At 36.8% G+C, this 12,612-nt stretch overlaps 1 protein-coding gene across 2 annotated transcripts in view; it reads left to right on the top strand.

Moving 5' to 3' along the window:
- The first annotated feature begins 11,489 nt into the window (after nt 1–11,489).
- LOC106873024 (RNA-binding protein 33) overlaps nt 11,490–12,612 on the top strand; it is a 54,655-nt gene continuing 53,532 nt past the window's right edge. For both annotated transcript variants that reach the window (XM_052973006.1, XM_014920224.2), the window contains exon 1: nt 11,490–11,587. The gene's annotated coding sequence lies outside the window, so the exon portion shown is untranslated. The remainder of the gene's footprint in view (nt 11,588–12,612) is intronic.

Here is a 12,612-nt window from a genome sequence, read left to right as displayed (position 1 = left end):
GTAGGCTGGGTCAAATGCTTCTTTTGGCTGTCTCCACACATATACTCGGCCAGTGGTGGGAAATAAGGTAAAGGATGACTCATCAAGAAAATAACATTCTTCCACTGCTCTAGGGACTAACTGTGTAGGTTTTTACTCCACTCTAAATGCTTTGTAATGTTTGTTTTTGAAAGTAGTGGTTTTCTGATTGCAGCCCTCCCATGAAATCCGGCTTTGTGCAGCTCCCGGCAAACAGTTTCTGTGGAAACTGGGTTCTCTAGGTGGTCATTAAGCTCTGCAGTAATTTTAGAAGCTGTACTTTCTAACAATTCACATAAGAGTCCGACGGTCCCTATCTGAAAGTTTTGGTTTTCTTCCGAAGTTTTGTTTTGACAAGGAGGTTTTTCCCTCTTTCTCAAAGACTGTTGTTACTTTCGAGACAGTACTTCTTGATTCACCAAACATTTTGACTGTTTTCGTTACGCTAGCATCTGCCATATGAACATCAACAATTTGATCTCTTTGAAAGTCCAATAGATCTGTCATTTTAATTATCTTTTTCTGATATCTGAAAAGAAACAGCAATTTTAGCAAACATATTAAGCAACACTAATAATAAACTAAAAAACATAAAAATAAACGAGCTTTTGACAGTTCTATAGATATTTCAAAATTATGATGCTAGGTGTTTCCATTATTTTGTCCAACGCTTGCATATATATATATATATATTTATGTACTCTTGTCTTGACATCATTTGATGGGTGTAAACAAGCATCTCCATCATACAAGTGAGGTTGTTTGTTTCCAGTCTTCCATGAAAAACATACCTGGCTAAAATATTACTTTGCTTGGAAACAGGTGAGGATTGGCAGCATGAAGAACATCTGGTTGTAGAAAAATCTGCTTCGACAAATTCCGTCTGACCCATGCAAGCATGGAAAAGTAAACATTAAATTATGATGATGATAGCATTTGAAGTTTCTCTCAGTCTGTTGATGCCAATATGGTTGGTATTTAGTTTGAGTTTCTGCAAGTTAATTCTTGCAGAAATACCTGAGTTGTCAGGTAGATGTTCCAGAAAGTTCTCCAGTGCAAGGATTGGAGAAAAGCATTTAGTGTATGGTTTTGGGGCTGAGACAGAGTCGAGATGACAAGAGGTAAAGAAATGGATGCCTTGTGTAGTGCAACTGGTATGGAACACCAGGAGACATTGTAATACCTGTGAAGGAGTAAAAGAAGGACAGGGAAAACACACCACATTAATGAGCCAATGATGTAGTACGTTGGTGAATGAAGGTTTGCCATGTGGGCACAAAATTCTACCCTACTGAACACAGTTACATGAGTTCAAATTTTAGTTTAACCAATTAAAATATCTGAGATGAATTGATATCAACCTCATCTTTAGAGAGTCACTTCATATATGTATGGAAGTATATGTGTGTCTTTGTGTTAATTCCCCACTCCCATGCTTAGTAACCAGTGTTGGTTTGTTTATAACCCTGTAACTGAGTGGTTCAACAAAAGACACTGATACAATAAGTACTGAGCTTAAAATCTAAGTACTGAACTCAATTTGTTTAACTAAACCCTTCAAGGCAGTGCCTCAGCATGGCTGCAGTCCAATAACTGAAACAAGTATATGATAAAAGCAATATTATTTTGTTTTTTACACCATTTTTCGAAGCTTTGAAAAATTTGAAAATTAATCTTTTTATACTCTTTACTCTTTTACTTGTTTCAGTCATTTGATTGCGGCCATGCTGGAGCACCGCCTTTAGTCGAGCTAATTGACCCCAGGACTTATTCTTTGTAAGCCTAATACTTATTCTATTGGTCTCTTTTTGCTGAGCTGCTAGATTACGGGGACATAAACACACCAACATCAGTTGTCAAGCGATGGTGGGGGGGACAAACACAGACACACATACATATACACACATATATATATATACATATATACGACGGGCTTCTTTCAGTTTCCGTCTACCAAATCCACTCACAAGGCTTTGGTCGGCCCGAGGCTATAGTAGAAGACACTAGCCCAAGGTGCCACGCAGTGGGACTGCACCAGGAACCATGTGGTTGGTAAGCCAGCTACTTACCACACAGCCACTCCTGCGCCTATAAATATTATGTTTTCAAATTGATGTATCAAAGCCATCTGGTCTGTGGCAGACATGTGGTTCCATTCCCCTCTTTTATCATGAGCATCATAAGAAGCTTGCTTTGCAACCATATGGTTTCAGGCTCAGTTCTACTGCATGGCACCTTGGGCAAGTCTCATATCCCAAAGCCCCAGGCTGACCATTGCCTTGTGAATGAATTTGGTAGATGAAAACTACAAAAGCCCATTGTATGTATATTCTTCTATCCTTTACATGTTTCAGTCATTTGACTGCAACCATGCTGGAGCACTACCTCAAAAGGTTTTAGTCAAAGAAATCAATCCCAGGACTATCAGTCTCTTTTGCTGAACCACTAAGTTACAGAGACATAAACATACCAACATCAGTTGTCAAGCAGTGGTGGGGAGATAAACACACACATAAAGATATATATGCATATGTATATATATTGGAAGGTTTGGAGGTGATGTACAGGCATTATATATAAGAAAAAATACTAATCAGATGTCTGGATGGTTGTCAATTTCTCTTTTCCATTGACACTCCCTTCATACAATGGGCTTCTTTCAGTTTCCATTGGCCAAATCCACTCACAGCCTGAGGCTATGGTAGAAGACACTTGCCCAAGGTGTCACGTAGTGGGACTGAACCTAGAACTATGTAGTTGGGAAGCAAGCTTCTTACCACACAACCACGCCTGCACCTGTGTGTGAATATTTGTGTTAGTGTTTGTCCTCTGCTCTCTACTACTTCACAACCAGTGTTGGTTTGTTTATATCCCTGTAACTTAGCAGTTTGACAAACAGAAACCAACAGAATAGCTACCAAACAAGTACTAGGTTCAATCTGCATAACTAAAACCTTTCAAGGTTGCGCCCCAGCAGTCAATTGACTGAAACAAGTGAAAAATAAAAATAAATGTGGTTTTTTTCCCCCAAATATATGAGCTGTTATTTATAGCTTCATTTCTATTTGAGCAACTTCGTTAAAAGATTTATTTTAAGCATATATTTTTAAATGACACTATGTTATATTCAGAAAATGCGAAATTGTTAAAAATAATCAATAATGTATTTCTATCACACTCTAAATAAACTCTCTTACAACCATATCTAACTATAGAATCAATTGAGTGGACTTCTATGTGCATCATTGCTTGGCCTATTTTCATGTAAAGATAAAATATCTATTAACTGTCTTCCAAATCTGAATGAGACAACTGGGCACTGATGTTTGGACTCTCATGATTTGGCATGGATGACTGGACATTCAGCTTGTTTTTGGCAACTATAATTTTTGGCACTGGTGGCAAACTCACACACTCACTTGTGCACATGTATGTGCAGAGATATACGCATACAAAAAGAGAGAGTAATAGAGAGATATTACAATTTATTAATGTGGTATGAGGGAAAGAGGGTAGTTCACCTACCCCTCAGATCCTGTTATAACTTTGATCATTTCCAGCTGAGATATAGCTATGGCCAGAACCTAATAGCAAATTCCCTGGACTCACATGGCCACCATGTCCATCCTGAGCGACAGCCCCAAAGCAAAAGAGGCCCATGCTAGTCAGGCTTCCACTCACATGACCTCCCTTGTTCCTGTCTTTCCAACAAGATCCCTCAGTTGTTCACGTGACATCACTGATCCTATTCTTCCCCAGTTCCTCACCTTCAATTAATTGAACACAAATGACATAAACACTTTCACTCTTCTCATACACATAAAGAGAAATACATTCACAAAGAAAGAAAGAGAGAGAGAGAGTCAATTTCTCTCTTATTCTCTTTTCCTCAGTCACAAGCTGACATCTAACTTGTCAATGGCAAACCTTGTACAAGCTTTATTTTAGAGTCTTCTTCCACATGACTTAGCAGTAAGCCTACTACAACTACACCAAGAGATACTCTCTTAGCAGACGAACATTTGTAATCTACTTCCATCTCATTGCAGTTGCGATAAACCTTGTAACAGTTAAGTAATAGCTGTAAATATGAACATTTATTGTGTCATTCTTTTCAAGCAACCCAAAACTACCAACTGCGCGACATTCAGCTTTACACAGCTTAGCACTGTCCGAGCATAATCATAGCCAGAGCAGCTGTCTGGCTTCTGTGCTAGTGGCCCGTAAATAGCACCATTTGAACGTGATTGTTACCAGCGTTACCTTACTGGCACTTGTGTCGGTGGCACATTAGAAAATCATTCAAGCGAGGTCATTACCAGTGCCACTGGACTGGCTCCTGTGCAGGTGGCACATAAAAAACACCATTTTGAGCGTGGCCATCGCCAGTACCGTGTGACTGGCCCTCGTGCTGGTGGCACGTAAAAGCACCCACTACACTCTCGGAGTGGTCGGCGTTAGGAAGGGCATCCAGCTGTAGAAACTCTGCCAGATCAGATTGGAGCCTGGTGCAGCCATCCAGTTCACCAGTCCTCAGTCAAATCGTCCAACCCATGCTAGCATGGAAAGCGGATGTTAAACGATGATGATGATGATGATGACAGCCTTTTCTCAAACACTCTACCAATAACAATCACAATTATACCACTACATCTGGTAACTTTAACATAATACATACTGAAGGTACACAATAATTCAGCGAAAAAGAACATGGTTTATGAAGTAAACAATAGGAAATTGGAGAATAAAAAAAAAAGAAAGGGAATCAGTAAATAAATAATGTAGAGACATGCCTTCTGCCTGAATTATGCCTCATCCCAAGGAAAATTGGTGTACCCTTCTAAAATATTTGGGGGCAATTCTCATGGCATTCAACAGATCACTGTATTTTAATGCCTTATTTTGCTCGACTATGGGTGCAGTAACCTTAATCTCTGCCACAGTTTTAGGGATATGTAAGTTTAATTGTAATTGATAGGAAGTTTGGGTATGGCTGCAAGTTGAGAAGGTTGGTTGAGAAAAAGGCTGGGTTTGAAGAAGGGCTGCGTATTGCAAGTTCTCATGAGAAGGCATGTGGCTTAGTGGTTAAAGTATTCAACTCACAATCATAAGGTCATGAGTTCGATTCCCAGCATGTTGTGTCTTTGAGCAAGACACTTTATTTTGCATTGCTCCAATTCACTCAGTTAGGAAAAATGGGTTGTACCTGTATTTCAAAGAACCAGCCTAGTCGCATTCTGTATCATACTGTGTCTACTTGAGAACTATGTTAAGAGTACATGTCAGTGGAGTAGTCAGTCACTTGCATGTTACCATATATGCTGACATATAAAATGACTGAGTGTACCAAGACGGCCCCCACCCCCACCCCCGCCCAAGATTTCCATTTAAAAAGTAGGTTTTGAGCTATACTTGCTTATAAGACTACCCCAAGTTTTAGTGGAAAACAGCTCCAGTGCTGAAGGTGTAAGCTTTATAGCTAAAGGTATTGGGTGAGTTATAGCTGCCCCAATGGCTCCTGAAGTCTCTGTTTTCTTGTGTTTCAATAAAATTTTAACTATGTTTCAATCAGGAAACTTTGTATGTAACAATTCTGCAGTCTTGGTTGTTTAAATTCATCCAGTTCTTTTCAAAAAGCAGCCAAATATTGTAAATCACCTACTATAATACACAGCAAATGTACTAGTTTTGGGGTGATTTTTTTAAAGCTCAAATTCCATCCTGTACTCTGGCATATATGGTAATGTCAGGAGCAGGTTGTTCCATTGATTGGATCAACTGGAACAGTCATCATTGTAACCACCAGACTGCCAGTAAGTTAATAATTTCTAGATGCCTTCAAAGATATTAACGCAAGATGATTTATACTCATTATAGATTTCATTCAACCATTACAAAATTTTTCACAACTGCAAAGAGTTGGAAGTAAATACAAATGTTAATCAGATTTGACAGAGAATCTCTGTTGTAGAAGTTTACTATTAAATTGTGTGGAAAGAGAAAGGTATTGAATATAAAGCTTGAGTGAGGTTTGCCATTGACGACAAATTAGTTATTTGCATGACCGAGGAAAAGAGAGAGAGATGTTAACTCTCTGAAAGGTGCAGATAGAAAAAGAATTGCCATTTTAACTGTCTGACATCTCAAAAGGGAAAGAGGAAGCTTTTCTATTACAGCTGTACTAATGTCAGAGGTTGGCCTTTGACAATGACATTGGATTATCTATCTAAATCAAATTCAGTTTTCATCAAAGAGAGTTGCAAATCTGACAGGTGACACTCATAAATTCTGAGTGCAGATTCAGAAAACAATAGACATAGGCATGAAAACTAAGGTTTTAATTCTTGGGAGCAAATGAATCACTAACAGTGGCATCCTATGATACATTAGCCTCTAGCCTAAGGACAAGCAATGAATCTATTAGACTTCTTCAAACTGGATGAATATGGCTGAAAAAGTTTTGATTGCAAATTTGCTAGATCAGCATTAATCTGGTGCTTAACAACCATAACTGATTAACAATAAACAACTTTACTCAACCTATATAGTCATCCAAGTTTTTTTTTTCTTTTCTATTTAACACCACTTATGTCATCACCATTCATCAATTACTGTCTGTTTTTACAAGCCTGTAAAAACTGGACAGTAGTATTTAAACATCTGCAAGCAGAACCTTGAAAATATATTATAAGACAGTTCAATCAATTAGGCAATATTGATCTGTGAAAAATATATCAATGACATATATTTACCATTTGTTTGAGTGGCACAAAAAAAAAGCAATTCCCATCTATATTTATTCCAATTAGAATACAATATCCCTTTCTATAATGCTATTTAATAATTAATGTTTGACCAAGGGGTGTAAGTTAGTCCAAGAAATAAAGAGAAAGTACACACAAACTTTGCAGTCCCACCCAGATGGGTGAGGCTGATGTAAATGATGTCCAGTTTGCAGAGACAGAAGTGGCAATGAGTGAAACAGGAAAGCACATATGTGAGAACTTGTGGTTAAAGTATGTCAATGAGTGAATCTACCAATCAATTAAATGGATTTCATATGGATGAAACCTAATTGTTTAAACAATACAAATGTTTTCATCTGCACATTAATCCATCAGATAAGAACCATACAAAAGATTAAACAATTGTGCTGACTGATAAACAATATTATATTCTTTTCCCATCAAAGCACGTCATTGTGCTCTTTTATTTTTACTTTCATTTTTCTATGCATGGCTTAAAGATGTTTCTTTTTACTGTTTGATGCCCTTTCTGTTGCTAACTCTTACCTGTTTTTCAAGTAAGGGATCTTTTATTTCACAAGGAAACAAGAAATGAGTGGATAATTTGTTGACAGGACAAGCGATAATGACCACACCACAGTTAGCGAATGATTTTAATAGAGCACCCCCCCCCCACACACACACACATCCAGCTTAAGGAGTAACCACATGTATATCCAGCTTAACCCTGCTATATGATGGTATATGGCAACTGATGACTGCATAGAAGCTTTTAAATGTACATTATAAGGTTATTACCTAGATAATATTGAAAAAAAAAAGAATATAATATATATACGAGGGGGTGTTGAAAAGTTCCTGGCTTTTGGCAGAAGAAAATACAGGAGGGTCAATTAATTATGATTTTATTGAACATATTCCCCTCTCAGATCCACACACTTTTTGCAACACTCCTTCAGTCTTTCTAAGCCCTGTAAAATAACTCAGTAGGCTGGGCCTCCAACCAGACTAGGAGCCAGAAACTCTGAGCTAAAACCTTTCCTGCCTGATAGTGTCTGTGAGGAAGTGAAGTCAAACAAAATCAGCCACAACAATAAATCAAGACAGAAAATCTAGAACCCACTAACCTTATATATCCTGAACAGAGCCTGAAGACACAACACAAGTTGTGCCTCAGGCACATGGGGATGAGAATAGTCATTCACTGCAGCAGTTAGACAGTGAGAACTACTATCATTCTTGTGTTGCTGAGTGCTTAGTCCCATTGTTTCTAGGGTATGAGACATTTTGGCAAGCAGCCACTTTGATACTATGTATTTTCCTTCACTGATTCAACACTAACTCTTTGACACCAGACGTTTTAATATATCTCTTGTTCTCTACCTCTTTCTGTCAACCCCTTTCTCTCATTCTCTTACTCTATGTGTATATTTGTGTGCATGTATGTCTGGGATTGATAAAAATGAAATATCATGGAAGTACAGGGGTTGATGCAAACAACTAACCCCACTCCCTTCAAAATTGCCAGCCTTGTGCCATATTTTAAAACCATTTTCATTGCTGTTAATACAACCCACCAATAGTAACAGTCATCAGTTACCTTCTCAAATTTTCATCTGCTGAATTTTCACTTGTCTAGAACTGCTATCACAACTAGCATACACACACACTGCTAAGTATGTCAACAAAAATATTCTCACACATACTCATAGGTGTATGTATGGTTGTGTGGATATAAAATTTGCTTTGTAACCATGTGGTTCTACTTCACTGTGTAGTACCTTCTGTGAGTGTCTTCTGCTGTGAACTTGGGCCAACAAATACTTGGTGTGTATAATTGATAAATAAAAACTGTATGTATGTATGTATGTATGTCTTCTATTTGTTAATTATTATAAATCTTCCATTGAGGAGGGAGCCGGTTTCCAACAAAGATACAAGACTCCATCTTTAAGATGTTGTTAACACAGACAAATTCACATTTGGAACTTGAGAAAAGTCTAGCATATTTTTACTGTTCCACTCACAGAAATGTATGAATTAGCTGGTCAATTTCTCTTTCTGAAAATACCAGTTTATCTAGATTCTCCTTTCAGCATTTACTAACAAAACCTAGTGCTCCAATTATTATTAGTATGAATATGAATTCATAGTCTAGATGTAGAAGCTGGAGGTTTTGAAGCAGTTGTCCATAGACATCCTCTTTTTCTTTGATTTTCAAAGAGATATTTATATCTGCAGGGCAGCTGACCTCTATGATGGTACATACCTTTGCCCCTCTGTCCCAAACAACAATATCTGGCCTGTTCTGTTTACATTTGACAGAAGTTTTGATGGAGATATTCCACCAGTATTCCTTGAGTTGGGGTTTATGAACATATTCCATAATAGAGGGATTTTCTAAGTTTATTTCAGGACAGTCTTTTTTTGAGATGGCATTGTAAATTGTTTCAGCAACAACATCGTGCCGCATAGGGAGGTAGTACCATGACAACATTTTAGGACAGCTGCTAATCACATGTGTGATGTCTTCTACCGAAACATGACATAGCCTACACATGTGGTTGCACCTTGGGATTACAAGAGTGTCACTATCTTTCTTATTCATCAGGTACTTAGTGGCAAATCTCCTGTTCCTGGATTGCAAATGCATAACCCTCAAAGTGCAATGTGATGTAGTGGGCTGTGCTTTGTGTCAATTCTACTGTCTTCTTCAAGCTTCCGGGCAACATACCTATGCATAGTCTTTTTTTTTCTTTGTATGCTGAGTACTTCCCATCCAGGTCTTCTCTGAGGTAAGAGAGCCCAGCTGTTTTGGGGCTGTATAGGAGATAATCAGGAAGAGAGTGCTTCTTGAGGAGCTCACTGCCAACTCTTACAATATTGCTCACTTCACTTTTCAGCACTGCATCAATATATTTATTTTTGCTGCTGTTGTTTAGCAGGTGCTGCCAAAGTGATACTATAACAGTCTCTCGACAAATTGTCCTTTAACTCAGAGCTTTCAAAGACAAGTGATATAAAAAAAAAATTCTTTGTCAACAACAGGAAGGAAATCCATCTGTAAAACACAGCTATGATAAGTATTTCACCAACCCATGCTAGTATGAGAAAATGGACGTAAAATGAACAAACAGACATACATGCTCATTCTGACAAACAGATTAAAATGTTTTGTTCAGTAGTTTTGCTCGCTGTTTATTTTGGTGGACAAGGTGGACCGTCAAAAAAAAAAAGAAAAAAAACCCAAAAGGGAAGTGGATATGGTGACGGTCCGCCTTCATTTCGTAGATGTATTATATATATATGCCTGAGAAACACTACCCTCTTCCCTCTCAATAAGCACAACATATAAATAAACCCAGTGGCGTAGCTAGAGGGTGTGCCAACTGGGGCAGCTCATGAGTTTAAGAAATAATGTAGTCCTCGATACAAAAGTGTCACCCCTTGGCGAACCGCTCCTTGTCTTCTCCCAGTTATGCTATTGCACATGCTCAAATGCATACTTTGGTGAACCCAGATGCACACAGCATCAATCCTCATCTTATAGGGCATTTGGATGTGACTTCATAGAGTAATATAGGTAGGTGTGTCGTTTAGAAAATCAGGTACATCTAAATTTGTGACATTACGCATATTACATATGTAAAATATAAAAACGAATAGTCGGATGTGAGAGCAGTACTCCACCATCGAGTAGTTTTCACATCTGGGATGTAGCTAGCAGCATAAAGTCTATCATGGACACACTCCAACCTCTGGCCTCCAGATTTACTCTTTTCTTTTTCTATACTTTCTATTAATTCTAGAATGGCATTTGCTCCTCGGTACTAACTGATTGTTGTTACCTCCACCCAGACACTCTTATCTCACTCGTTTCTCCTTTTAGCATCCATGTTGTGTACAACTCACTCTGTACTATCCATTTCATCTAGTCTTTTGTTCCCGAAAACATCAACCCTCAAGAATTATTTCTCCGTAATCATCGACTTAAGACAGTTTAAGAAGAACGTTAATGACATTAATCTCACTAGTACTAGGGCAAAGAAAGAATATGGGCTTTTAAAAGACTTTGGCATCGCTCTTTCCTCCAGACCTAATAACAAATTCATTATTAGCGTAATTACAGGAGTTGGTAAATTCAGACAAATATAAAACTCCATAGAAGAATAATTGAAAAATGATTAAGAAAAATAAAATCAGTCAATTTGCATTCCTCAAAATTTTAATTTTAAAATCCTATTTTTATGAATTTGATGGATTTTGTTATACGTTCTCCCTTAATTTCCACAACCCTTGTTTAGTAGCAGACGGCAAGCAGTGGAATTATTTATTCGTAGATTCTAAACGGAAACCAAGATATCTATAAAATTCTATTAAAATAGGCCAGTATTTTATATAGCTTAAAATATCATTTAAACATTAAAAGAAAAAGGGAAAATAAGAAAAAATTTATCGAGGAAGATCTGCAAAAGTTGAAAAATAAACCAATTTCGTCAATGTTTTTGTGACAAACATCTTTCACTGCGACACACTTATTACATTTGAAGAAAAAAGATATAATCTTGTAGCATTTTTAAAGCAGAGTAAAAAATTCAAATTATCTTTTAAAGGAATTATTTATTATTACTATTCATATTATTTTATTTTAATTTTTGAATAAAATTTGTCCATGTTATACAGTCTGCTTCAAGAATTACATTTCCGGTTAGTTCACAGTGAAGACCAATGTGTCGCCATTTTAATATTCTGAGGTATCATCTGTAACAATGTTGAATTGTTTTATTGTTAAAAGTCGTTAATATACAGTATAATTACTATTGGTAAGTTGCAATGCTACTTTGATCTTTAACTTTACTTGGAAACGAAAAAACAAATTAGCAAATGCGAAAGCCAACATGATCTTTTTACACTACTTTGTTTTTATTTGTGCGCTTGCTTTTTAATTGTAAATTTGCTGTGATTGGGTTAATGTTCCAAGAGCCATAAGACATTCGAAGGGCTTAATATCTCGGTTATACAGCCTATAAATCATATAGAAAATAGATATACATTTTAAACGAACATTTCATCATTTTAATACGAATTATTAGAATAAAGCACAGTCCAAATTCGCACATTCGCCTAATCAACACATCGATATAGTCACGTAAATTCTAGAACTTGATATAATTTTAATTAAAGTAATGCTGGTTTTCTAAAAATACCGTTATTATTTATAGCAGTAATCATTATCCTTATTGTTTTTATTAGAGTGGCATCGAGAACTGTTTTTACACGTCAGTAGTTGTTGATAATCCCCAAGCGAGCAGGCCTACGATCAAAGGCAGACCAGCTTCACTGTCCTTTTTTCTTTTTTTTTCTGTTAGCCAAATATAATATATTTGCTGGTTTTAAAACGGTTCGTTGTGATATGAGTAAAATTTGGCTGCTATATTTAGCAAGTTCAACAACCACGTTTCAGCCATCTCGCAATGATGCACTCACATCAAACATTTGAATTAAAACATGTAACATCTTGTAGCACTCCCACCTCCTTGTTGTTTATATTGCGTGTTGCAATTTATCCTGGCGTAACCTTACTGCGTTCTAATTAATGTTATTTACATGTAATCATGTTGGTTGGTGCTGCTTTTTTATTTTTAATTTCGTATTCATTTTGAATTAAGCTGGTTACATTATGTAGTAATGGAAAATGATAAAAGACACCCTAATCCTAAAAGGCCTATATCGATTGAGACTTTTAAGCTGTACCTATTCACTAGTTGATTGTTTAATAGCTATGAAATATTTCTGTTCGAGATTTTTGTGAAACTTTATATATATATATATATATATATATATATAT

This window comes from Octopus bimaculoides, chromosome 1 (assembly GCF_001194135.2).
Source record: "Octopus bimaculoides isolate UCB-OBI-ISO-001 chromosome 1, ASM119413v2, whole genome shotgun sequence".
Taxonomy (NCBI): Eukaryota; Metazoa; Mollusca; class Cephalopoda; order Octopoda; family Octopodidae; genus Octopus; species Octopus bimaculoides.
The sequence above is the reverse complement of the archived record's forward strand: the minus strand, read 5'-3'. Positions and strand labels throughout refer to the sequence as shown.